Source organism: Durio zibethinus, chromosome 7 (genome assembly GCF_047325235.1).
Source record: "Durio zibethinus cultivar Kanyao isolate XHJ-2024 chromosome 7, ASM4732523v1, whole genome shotgun sequence".
NCBI classification, from domain to species: Eukaryota; Viridiplantae; Streptophyta; class Magnoliopsida; order Malvales; family Malvaceae; genus Durio; species Durio zibethinus.
The window spans coordinates 22,997,368-23,008,124 of NC_143168.1; the positions used below are offsets into that span (position 1 = coordinate 22,997,368).

General features: G+C 32.3%; 1 pseudogene; it reads left to right on the forward strand.

The window, feature by feature from the left end:
- Positions 1-2,148: 2,148 nt before the first annotated feature.
- On the forward strand, positions 2,149-10,712 carry LOC111277509 (putative disease resistance protein RGA1; annotated as a pseudogene).
- The last annotated feature ends 45 nt before the right edge of the window (positions 10,713-10,757 follow it).

Here is a 10,757-nt window from a genome sequence, read left to right on the forward strand (position 1 = left end):
AGAAGTCATTGAATAATAAATGGATGTTTAAGTTGAAAAAAGAAGGTGATAAGCTAATGAGATACAAAACTCGATTGGTGGTAAAAGGTTTTTATCAAAAATTTGACATTGATTTTAATGAGATCTTTTCTCCAGTTGTAAAAGATGAGTTCTATTCAAGTAGTACTAGGATTAGTAGCTAGTTTGAATCTTGAGCTTAAACAACTTGATGTCAAGACTGCATTCTTGCATAGTGACTTGCAAGAGAATATTTATATGGATTAGCCTCAGAATTTTGAAGTGAAAGGGAAAAAGTACTTAGTTTGTAAATTGAAAAAAAAAATTGTATAGCTTGAACTAAGCTCCATGATAGTGGTATAAAAAATATGATTCTTTTATGGTGAGCCAAAGCTATAAAAAAAAATAACGAATTTTTATGAGTATGTCAAAAAAATTTTTGATGGTAACTTCATTATTATCTTATTATATGTTGATGATATGTTGATTATGGGACAAAATGTTAGTATGGTTCATAAGTTGGAAGAACAATTATCTAAGTCTTTTAACATGAAAGATTTAAGTCCAATAAGGCAAATTCTTGGTATGAATATTATCCAAGATAGAAGAGCTAAAAAGTTATAGTTGTCACAAAAAAATATGTCAAACGATTGTTTAGTATATTCAACATATAACATGCTAAATCAGTTAGTAGTCCACTTGTCAAAAATTTTAATTTGAGTAAAAAATCTTATCTGATGACTAAAGAAGAGTAACTAGCTATGTCTAGTATTTCTTATTCTTCTGTAGTCGATTTCTTGATGTATCTTATAGTTTGCACATGACCTAACATTGCTTATGCAGTTGGTGTAATGAGTAGATTTCTTTCTAATTTAGGGAAGGTTCACTGAGAAGTAGTGAAATGAATTTTTAGATATTTAAAGGGTACCTCAAAAATATGTTTGAGTTACGAAATTTCACAATCAATTCTAGAAGGGTTTACTAATGTTAACTTAACAGATGATCTTGATGGTAGAAAATTTACTTTAGGGTATTTGTTCACTTTTACAGAAAAAGCTATGTCTTGATATTCTAAGTTGTAAAAGTGTGTTACCTTATCAACTACAAAGGCTAAGTATATTACAATAACCGAAGCAAGTAAAGAAATGCTTTGGATGAAACTTTTTTTCTTGGATTGGGGTTAAATAAAAAAGAGTATGTGATATTTTGTGATAGTCAGGTGCTTCAAATTTAAGTAAGAATGCTATGTACCATGCTAGATCGAAGTACATTGATTGTTAGATGTCATTGGTTACTTTTGATAATTGAAGAACAGCAGATGCTATTGAGAAAAGTCATATTTATGAGAATGTGGTAGATATGTTGACTAAGATACTTCCTAGAAAAAAGCTTGAGCTCTGCAGTAACTTGGCCAGAATAGGTTTCTTGGGTAAGGTAAGTTCCAAATGAAATTGCCATGGTAAGGAATCTCCTTATATTGGGGTTAAATAAAGATATTGTTAGGAATATGTGGGATCCAACCCCATGATATTGGTCTTAACCATTCAAAGTTTTAGGCTACCCTAAGAGAGCTCTAGGTAATAAAAGAAAAAAAAAGTTGTATTTTTTGGTAAGAAACAGAGGGTTAAGTGTCAAATACAAAAAAGAAAAGCCAAAAAAATAAAGAGAAAAGAGAGAAAGGAGAGTTAGTTAAACATAATCAATCTATGGTTTGATTGAGTTAAAACTTTGTCAACATGTTTGCGATTCAGAGTTTCACATTCTAAATAGTGAAAATCAGGTTTGAAGCTTTTTAGGAACAAATTCAAAGAATATTTGTTGAGTCACCGATTTGATGAGATTTCTTCAATTATCTTTCTAGTTATTGACTAGCTCTAATTTTAACTAGAAGAGAACTTTGTATATTCATTATTTAATAGTAAAGATTTTTCTAATGGTTCGTGAATTTTTTCCTTTATACTGAAGGGTTTTTCACATAAATTTTAATGTGCTTTATTTTTCTTATGTTGTTGAATGTTGATTATTGTTTATTATTATAAATCTATTGTGATACATTATAATATATTACTTCTGCGTTGTTGTATTTGTTGCTTTAGGTCCAACAAATAAGACGTTTCGCCTTAGTTTGGGAAAGCTTAGAGACGTCTTATATGATGCTAAAGATGTGCTTGATAAATTCAGGTGTGAAGCGCTGCAAAAAGAGTTGATCAATCGTCGAAGCACCACCACCAAATTGGTACAATTCCCTGCCCTCTCTATTCCATTTGCATTCCCTTTAAGGATAAGTCATAAAATCAAAAGAATCAATGAAAAGCTAGATACGATTGCTAGTGATTTCAAAAAATTTAATCTTGGACTTGAAGAGAAAGTTCAGAACCGACATGTTAGTCTTAGAGATGCCCACTCCTTCGTTATACCCTCTAATGTGATGGGTCGAAATCAAGCCAAAGAAAACATCATAGATGTTTTAGTCAAGCCAACCATTTTTTAAAAAATACCCGTCATCCCTATAGTTGGAATCGGAGGTTTAAGGAAAACCACACTTGCTCAACTTGTGTACAACGATGAAACGATCACTAAGGTCTTTCCCTTGAAAATATGGGTGTACGTGTCAGATGAGTTTGATCTTGCTAGGTTGCTTTGTGATATTATTTACTCCATTACGGAGGAAAGATGTAATGGCTTACCAGTTAATGCATTGCAAACTCATTTGCGAATGCTTTTAAATGGTAAAACTTTTTTGCTTGTTTTAGATGATGTATGGAACAAAGATCATGTAAAATGGATGGAACTGAGAGATTTACTAATAACAATGGGTAACTTTCAACAAAGTAAAATTATTGTGACTACACGAAGTTCAAAAGTTACTTCGACAGTGGGTACTATTGCTCCGTACAACTTGAATGGTCTTAGCCATAAAGATTGTCTGTCTTTGTAAAACGGGCATTTCAGGAAGGGGATGAGAAAGTTTACCGAAACCTTATGAGAATTGGTGACGAAATTGTGAAAAAATTCAAAGGGGTTCCATTGGCGGTGAGAACTTTAGGGAGCTTACTCTACATGAAAACTGAGCTTCATGAATGGGAATTTATAAAAGATAATGACATATGGAAACTTAATCAAAATGAAAATGACATCCTACCTATGCTGAAATTGAGTTATAGTCATTTGCCATCTCATTTGCAAAGGTGTCTAACTTATTTGTCATTGTTTCCAAAGGACACTATTTATGATACTGATTACATCGTCCAATTCTGGACGGCCATTGGACTTATTGAAGGCCCTAAGCAAAATAAAGAGTGAGAAGATGTTGGGTTACGATATTTCAAAGAATTATGGTTGAGGGGTTCTGTCCAAGATGTCGAGGATAAACATCCATTTTACACATTTAAAATCCATGGCCTAATGCATGATCTCTTGTCAAATGAGTCTCAAGATGACTGCTTAACAATTTATCCTCATACAGTAAATGTTGCTAAAAATACTCGACATCTGTTATTTTCGGATGATAATCCATTGGGAGCTCCACAATCATTTTCGAAGAATTTAAAAGTTGTGCGGACATTAGTGATCCTACCTTCTTCAGGAAGAAATAGGATAATTGAGGAACATTTTGTAAATGCTTCTATCTTGAATTTTGAGTTCCTTCGGCTACTTGATCTCTCCTCTTCATCTTTGGATGTATTGCCCAATTCCGTTGGCACCTGGAAGCATTTAAGATATCTTGACTTATCCAGCTATCGAAGAATGAGGAAACTTCCTACTTCTATCCATAAACTTCAGAGCTTGTTGACTTTACGGTTAGCTGGCGTTCCACTGATTGAAGTACCTGAATGTTTGCAAAGCTTGATTAAGTCTCAGATTTCTAGAGATAGCCACAGATTTTGTGTTTTTAAGGGATATTCAACCAGGATGTTAGAGTTCGCTTCAGTTGTTGCTCTTGTTCGACTGTGATATGATAGAATCTATATTTGATGGGATGCAACACCTCACATCACTTGGAAGATTGGATATCCAAAGCTGCTCTAGATTGATTTCACTGCCAAGATGTCTGAAATTTCTAACCAAATTAGAGGAAATCAATATCAATGGCTGCCAAAAAATCAATTTGTCAATGGAACAAGGAGAAGAAGACCAAGACCTTCAAAACTTTAACAATATTGGAAGCAGAAGCGTTGGAGGATTTGCCACGATTGCTTCTTCAAGGATCAGCTAGCCTTTTTAAATCCATGCTAATAAGGAGATGTCCCAACTTCAAGGTACCACCAGAATGGATGCAAAAGCTCACATCACTTAACAGGATGGAGCTTGAAAGTTGTCCAGCATTATTCTCTGTTCCCGAAGGACTGAATCGCCTCACTGCACTTAGACAAGTAAAGATTCAAATATGTCCTGCGTTACGCCAAAATTGACAACCTGGGGTTGGTGCTGATTGGTCCAAGATTGCACACGTTCAAGAGGTTCATATTGAAGATTAGTAGATCGTCAAGCGCCGCTCAAGGTGTTTACCAATCTCTCATTCTTTTTTCTTCCTTTATGAGATTTCTTTTTTCATATTAAATTTTCCAGAATACAGAATTATAAGAAAATTGCTCTAAATGATATATGCTAGTCAATTCATCCATCTTCCTGAAATATCTGACACTTGCATTGATTTTGAAATGATCATAGGTAAATTAGTCCGGATGCTTTGGTAAAAAATAAAAGTGCAAGCAGGTGAGACGATTTCATCCAATCTATTTAGCTTGTTTGTTATCAGAAACATTTCATGAGAATCCTTCAATTTTGGCTACACTTTTTCATATACTATTACTCTTATAGGATCTGTCTGATTGAGATTTTTTGCTAATTATCTTTTTTTTTTTATGGATAAAGGCAAATAAAAGTATAATCATCCGTTTTAAAAGGTTACAATTAACTATAGCTAGGTGATAGAAATAGTCATAGCTTGTGGGCTTTCTATAAGATGAATGTAATTACAATATTGTCTTGTGTTTCTCTTTGTAGTTACTGTCAAACTGAGATACTTAGGTGCATGTGTCACGGATCTAAGGAAGAGTCTTGAATCTCACATCGAACATAATAGGAGGGTCACTGGGGTATAAAAGGGTTCACACCATTTTCGCCTTGTGAGGTGCCTTTTGCAAGATAAAACCGTGAGGCCAGGGGGCTAGAGCGAACAATACCTCACAAAAATATGAACCGTGATGGTCAGGCTGATTCGAGACGCCGAAAGGGTGAATGCTCGGGTTTCGAAACCGTGCGGGTTCGGAGCTTAAGTCTCGACCCGTGACAAGTGGTATCAAAGCCAGCCCTAAACCGTTCGATCCACGCCAAGCACCTCGAAAGAGGTAGACAGGGTGGCCAGCCTCCGTGACAAGGGCATCACGAGATTGGGTGCGGGAGAATGTTACATAAGGAAGAGTCATGAATCACATATTGAACATAATAGGAGGGTCACTGAGGTATAAAAGGGTTCACACCATCTCCGCCTTATGAAACGTCTTTTGTAGGACAAAACCGTGAGGTCAGGAGGGTCAGAACTATTTGGCTTCAAATCAAACCACTGCGGGTAGCTCTTATGGTATGGGAAAATTCAGCCAAACCCTGCAAGGCGCCGTCTGTTCAAAGCTTTTACTTTCTTTGACGATCATGTGTCTTGAACCAGACCTGTTTATCTGTTTCCCTAATACTTACGTTTTAGCTATTTGTTTGTGTTTTATCTGTTTGTGATTGGATCCTTTGGAATGAAACCATCATCTCATAACTGTTGGGTGACTCCTTAGGGACAAAAGAACTCTTCTTGCTTGAAAAGGGAACATCAGGCATTCAACATGAAGTACCCATTTCTTATTCAACCCAATGAGATTTCGACCTCCGTCGTGTAGTGTAAGAGTTTAGACTATCTCATCCCAATGAAATTCACCCCAAGTCATTCAAGACCTTGACCTGATATTTGAGTTTTTGGTTTAACAGTCCTGTCGTGTCAACTGGATGTTGAGCCTTTTGTTTGGGCGTTACCTTTTTCAGGGCCTAAGCCCCCCGAAACTAAAAGCTACATTGCCCATTTCCCTATAATTGTATGTACGGCTTATCAAAACAAAAAATTAAACACTACCAAGTACCAATTTAAAAGAGCACACGATCAAATCAAATAGTTTTAACTTGACTTACAGCACAAAAAGTTAAATCCATAATTTAACCAAAAAGCCAACAATTTTGAGTTTTTCTAGAATGAACAAATAAATAGACGAGAGTTCACAAGAAGATTGGAAAATATTTTAGATATAGCAGGCTGGTAAGTGACATCAATATGGGCAATGGCATATGAACCTCCAACTTTGGCCTTGTTTCTAGGCACCTTTCACGTTGCAGAGTTTCCCAATAAGATCTGCTTCTTCTTTAACAGTTGCGATGCTTTGGGCATTATCTTCTGCCATGGTAATTCCAAACTCTTCCTCAAGTCCCATCACAATCTCAACCTGAAGGGGCATTCTTCCAATTATGACACGAACTACAGCCAATAACCTTCGAGTAAAAGAAACAACCAATTGATAGAAGGTACAACACAGAAAGGGGTAGAGTGGGAGAGAGCTTAGACTTGATGAAGAAATAACAAAATCGATGTCTATTGTTTTAGCCAACATGCAACAAGCGTCGACGTGGCATCTCTTTTTTTTTTTCACTTTTTTAAATATTTTTTTAATTAAATAAATTTTATAATAAAATATATCAGTCAATAAAAATTATAAAATAATTTATATCCAATAAATTTCAATCAATCTTGATCTAACGAAAGATAATTTTTTATATTAAGATTGACAAGAAACAGATAAAATTAAAAAAAATAAAAATAAATTTAGGTCAGAAGCATATTTAATTTGTTTTGTCTTAACCTATTTCAAGATATATAAATATATTTATTATTTATTTAATTTTATATATGTATTTATTGTATTAATAAAGTTGTTTTTAATTTTAATTTAAGAAATTAATACTTTAAACTCAATATGAGATGTTAATGTAACATTAGCTATGAGCTTTTTTTATTTTTCCCATTTTTTTATTTTCTCATATTTTACTTTTTTTAATCTTTTTTGTTTTTCTATTTATTTTTAATTGGATAATTTTTTTTTTTTTAAAAAAGGTCAATTAAGGAATCCATATGTCATTCTCCTTTATTTTTTTATCTTTCGTTTTTTTGGAAGTTTTCAAATTAAATAAATTTTGCCAATAAATATGATAAATGGTGATAACAAAACAAAACAAAATTTACCCATAATTGGTCCTAGTTATTTTCAAAATGTTGTGCTTCAAAAGAATAATTAATATAACAAAAACATTAAAAATTTAAAAAAAGGGAAAAGACAAATAGTAAAAGCACCAATATAGATTTAAAAATAATAATAATAGTTCAAATGCAATTTGATCTTGAATAATATCACTTTTCATCATTTAACATTTTAAAAATTTACTATTAAGTATCCCAATTTTGCTTTCGTTAAACACTTTACACCACTGATTAATATTGTTAGTTAAAATATAGAAAAAAAATGATTCATATGTCATTTTAAAAAATAGTTTCTAATTTTTTAAAGAAAACGAATAAAAACATTTTTAGAAATTAAAAATTATAAAATTATAAATTTTTAGAAAAGGACCATCTTTCCCCCTCCTCCTACCCTTCTCTTTCTCTGTGATCCCTTTCTCTCTTTTTCTTTTTTTTTTAAATTTTCTTATTTTCTTTTTCTTTAAGTTCAAAAAGTATAAAAAAAAATTAAAGATGATGTGATACTTTTTTATCACATATCATAATATTATTAATTATTTTTTAAGCAAATTAACTTACTGTTTATAAAGTTAATGTTTATTGCAAAATACTTAACAAATCAAAATTTAGTTACTTAATCGTGATTTTTTTTATATGTACAATATAGTTAAAAGCGATATAATTAAAAAACTAAATTGCATATTGACCCTAATAATATTAACAATTACTTTTGATGTAAAAGATAATGATCGGATCACATAGCATTGAACTTTTGGGCTTGTATTGAAGTACAGAGAAAACAGGGGAGAACTACCAATTCCATGGCTATTGCATTAGTCAAAGTTGGAAAAAGCGAGGAACAAGGGCACAGATTTATTATGCTGTCAAGATACGCAAGTTACAAAGAAGTTTCCTTCCTTGAATTTGGACAACCCTAATGATGTCCCAGTTTGAGTAGATAAGATTTAAGTAATGATTCTTTAAGTAAAGTTGTTAAAGTCTTCTTTTTTTTTTTTTTTCAAACGATCAAATAAATAATAATTTAATTTTCAAATCAACATTTATAAATTGATATATGGAGTTTGTTAAAAAATAAAACAATATTAAAAATTTATTAATTATTAATTATTAATTTTAATCCAATTAATATTAATTAATTTACATAGAGATGAGTTTAATCCAAAATTTTATGAATAAATTTTTAATCTAATCTAATATATATTATATCATAGGATATATGCATATGTTTATGAAGTAAACATTTACGAGAATAATTTATATTTTTTACACATAGGATCTTATAAATAATTTTTAAATTTACATTATTTTTCAAATAATCTTATCTAATCATTTTTTAAATTTTAAAAATTACAAAGATTAACTTTATCTAAATCTTTTAATCCATATATATTTTATTTTATTTTATTTAAATCAAACAAAATTCATCTCTCAACTCATCTTTTTCTAATATGTATAACATTTAAAATTCAAATAGCTTTAAAATTAAGTACTTAAAAATCATCTATTCTTCATAATTGTCATCCAAGAATTATCTTATGCTTTTAAGTTTATAAATAGTATGTGCTATATCATTTTTTTTTTTAATTTACAAAAGTTGGTTTAAAGGTATATTGTTTTTCATTTTTTCTCAATAACTTAAATGATAAGTGAAGGCATATAAGGGAGATTCGACCAGGATGTTGGAGTTCTCTTCAGGTCTTGTACTGCTACAGATGCGAGTCGCTGGAATATTTGTTTGAAGGGATGCAACACCTGACATCACTTCGAACATTGACAATGAGATGTTGCCCTAAGCTAGTCTCACTACCACGAAGTCTGAAATTTCTAACCAAGCTGGAGTGTATTGATATAATTGAATGCCCAATAATCAATTTATGCATGGAACTGGAAGAAAGAGAAGACAGAGACATTCACTTGTGCCTTAAGCAATTGGAAATACGGGGTGCACCACAGTTGGAGGACCTACCGCGATTGCTTCTTGATAGATCTGCTAGCGCTTTGCAACTCATAAAAATTCACCATTGTCCCAAGTTTGAGGTACTACCGGAATGGCTATAAAATCTGTCATCACTTCAAAGACTTGAGATTCTTGACTGCCCAAAATTATCCTCTCTTCCGGATGGCGTGGATCGCCTCACCTCGCTTACACAACTACAGATTCAAGAATGTCCTACATTGAGTGAAAAATATCGACCCGAAGTGGGTGCTGGTTGGTCCAAGATAGCACACATCCAAGAGGTTCATATTGAAGATCAGAAGATTAGCAGGTATGGTTTGTGGTACTTATTAATTTCTTTATCTTTTACCTCTGCTAGTTAAAATTGGCCATATAAGTCCCTCTCTATGCATGTATTATGTATACAACATTTGCAAATTTTAATGATTCGTATTTTTAGTCACAGGTAAATTATGAAGTGGATGCTTTAGTGAGAATTCAGGAGCGGCAGGTGAGACTTCAATCCATCCATTTCCACAAGATTCATTCGAACTTAGCTTTTTTTTTTTTTTTTGGAACATTGCTTGGAATTACTTTGAGTTGTATTTTTAACTCATTTCATTTAGTTTTGAACTACTGCATGCAGCTCTCATGATGGATGATTGAACCAAAGCCTGTCGGTATGGAGGCTAGCGCTAGCTGGAAGCTTTTTAGTTTTTACTTTGTTTGATTTAGAGTCTTTGTGCCAATGTTTTGTTGGCTTCAATTAAGGACTTTATAGATTATTGGTGAAATTAGTTAATGTAATTTTTTTTAGAATTTAATTAACGTAATCTTAATTTGCATGAGAATTGATGTAATTAGCACTGCCAGTCTGTCAGATTTGCTCTTGATTTGAAATCAAACCATCATCACATTCACATATAAATATCTCTTGCTACATATTTGTGATTATTTTCTTCTGTTTGTCATACACGGAAAAGGCATTCCATTATATTTAATTAATTCAAATTTAAAATCTCACTTTCCAAGCACAGGCATGTGTCATATTTGTAATAGTCAAAACATGTAACTCTAATTTGGCCAAAAAAAAATTGTAACCCTTAAAAATATACTATAAAATGTATGGTTGGTGTTGGGGGCATATAGTGATTCAAAAGACATAATGGCCACTTTCTTCATCAGGGGCTTGGCGGATAGATAGGGACATTTCGAACATTTGCATTAACCTGATATGACACATTCAATTCAATCACATCATCATTATCCCTCATTGACCCTATACCACTCATTTCTAAATATAAGCATCCAGTATTGTCATCACAAGTTTCATCTTGTTTTAAATCATTTATCTTTCTCTCCTTTCAACCTTCTTCATTTTGATTTTTAATTTGTATGTCAGACTGCAAACGTGAAGAACACTCTCTACCTTTGTATTTGACCCCTCTCTTCTTACTTTTTATTCTTTTAGGAACATTTTCATATCGGAGCTTGATATAAATATTTGGTGCGCCATGTAGGAGGTTTTCCATT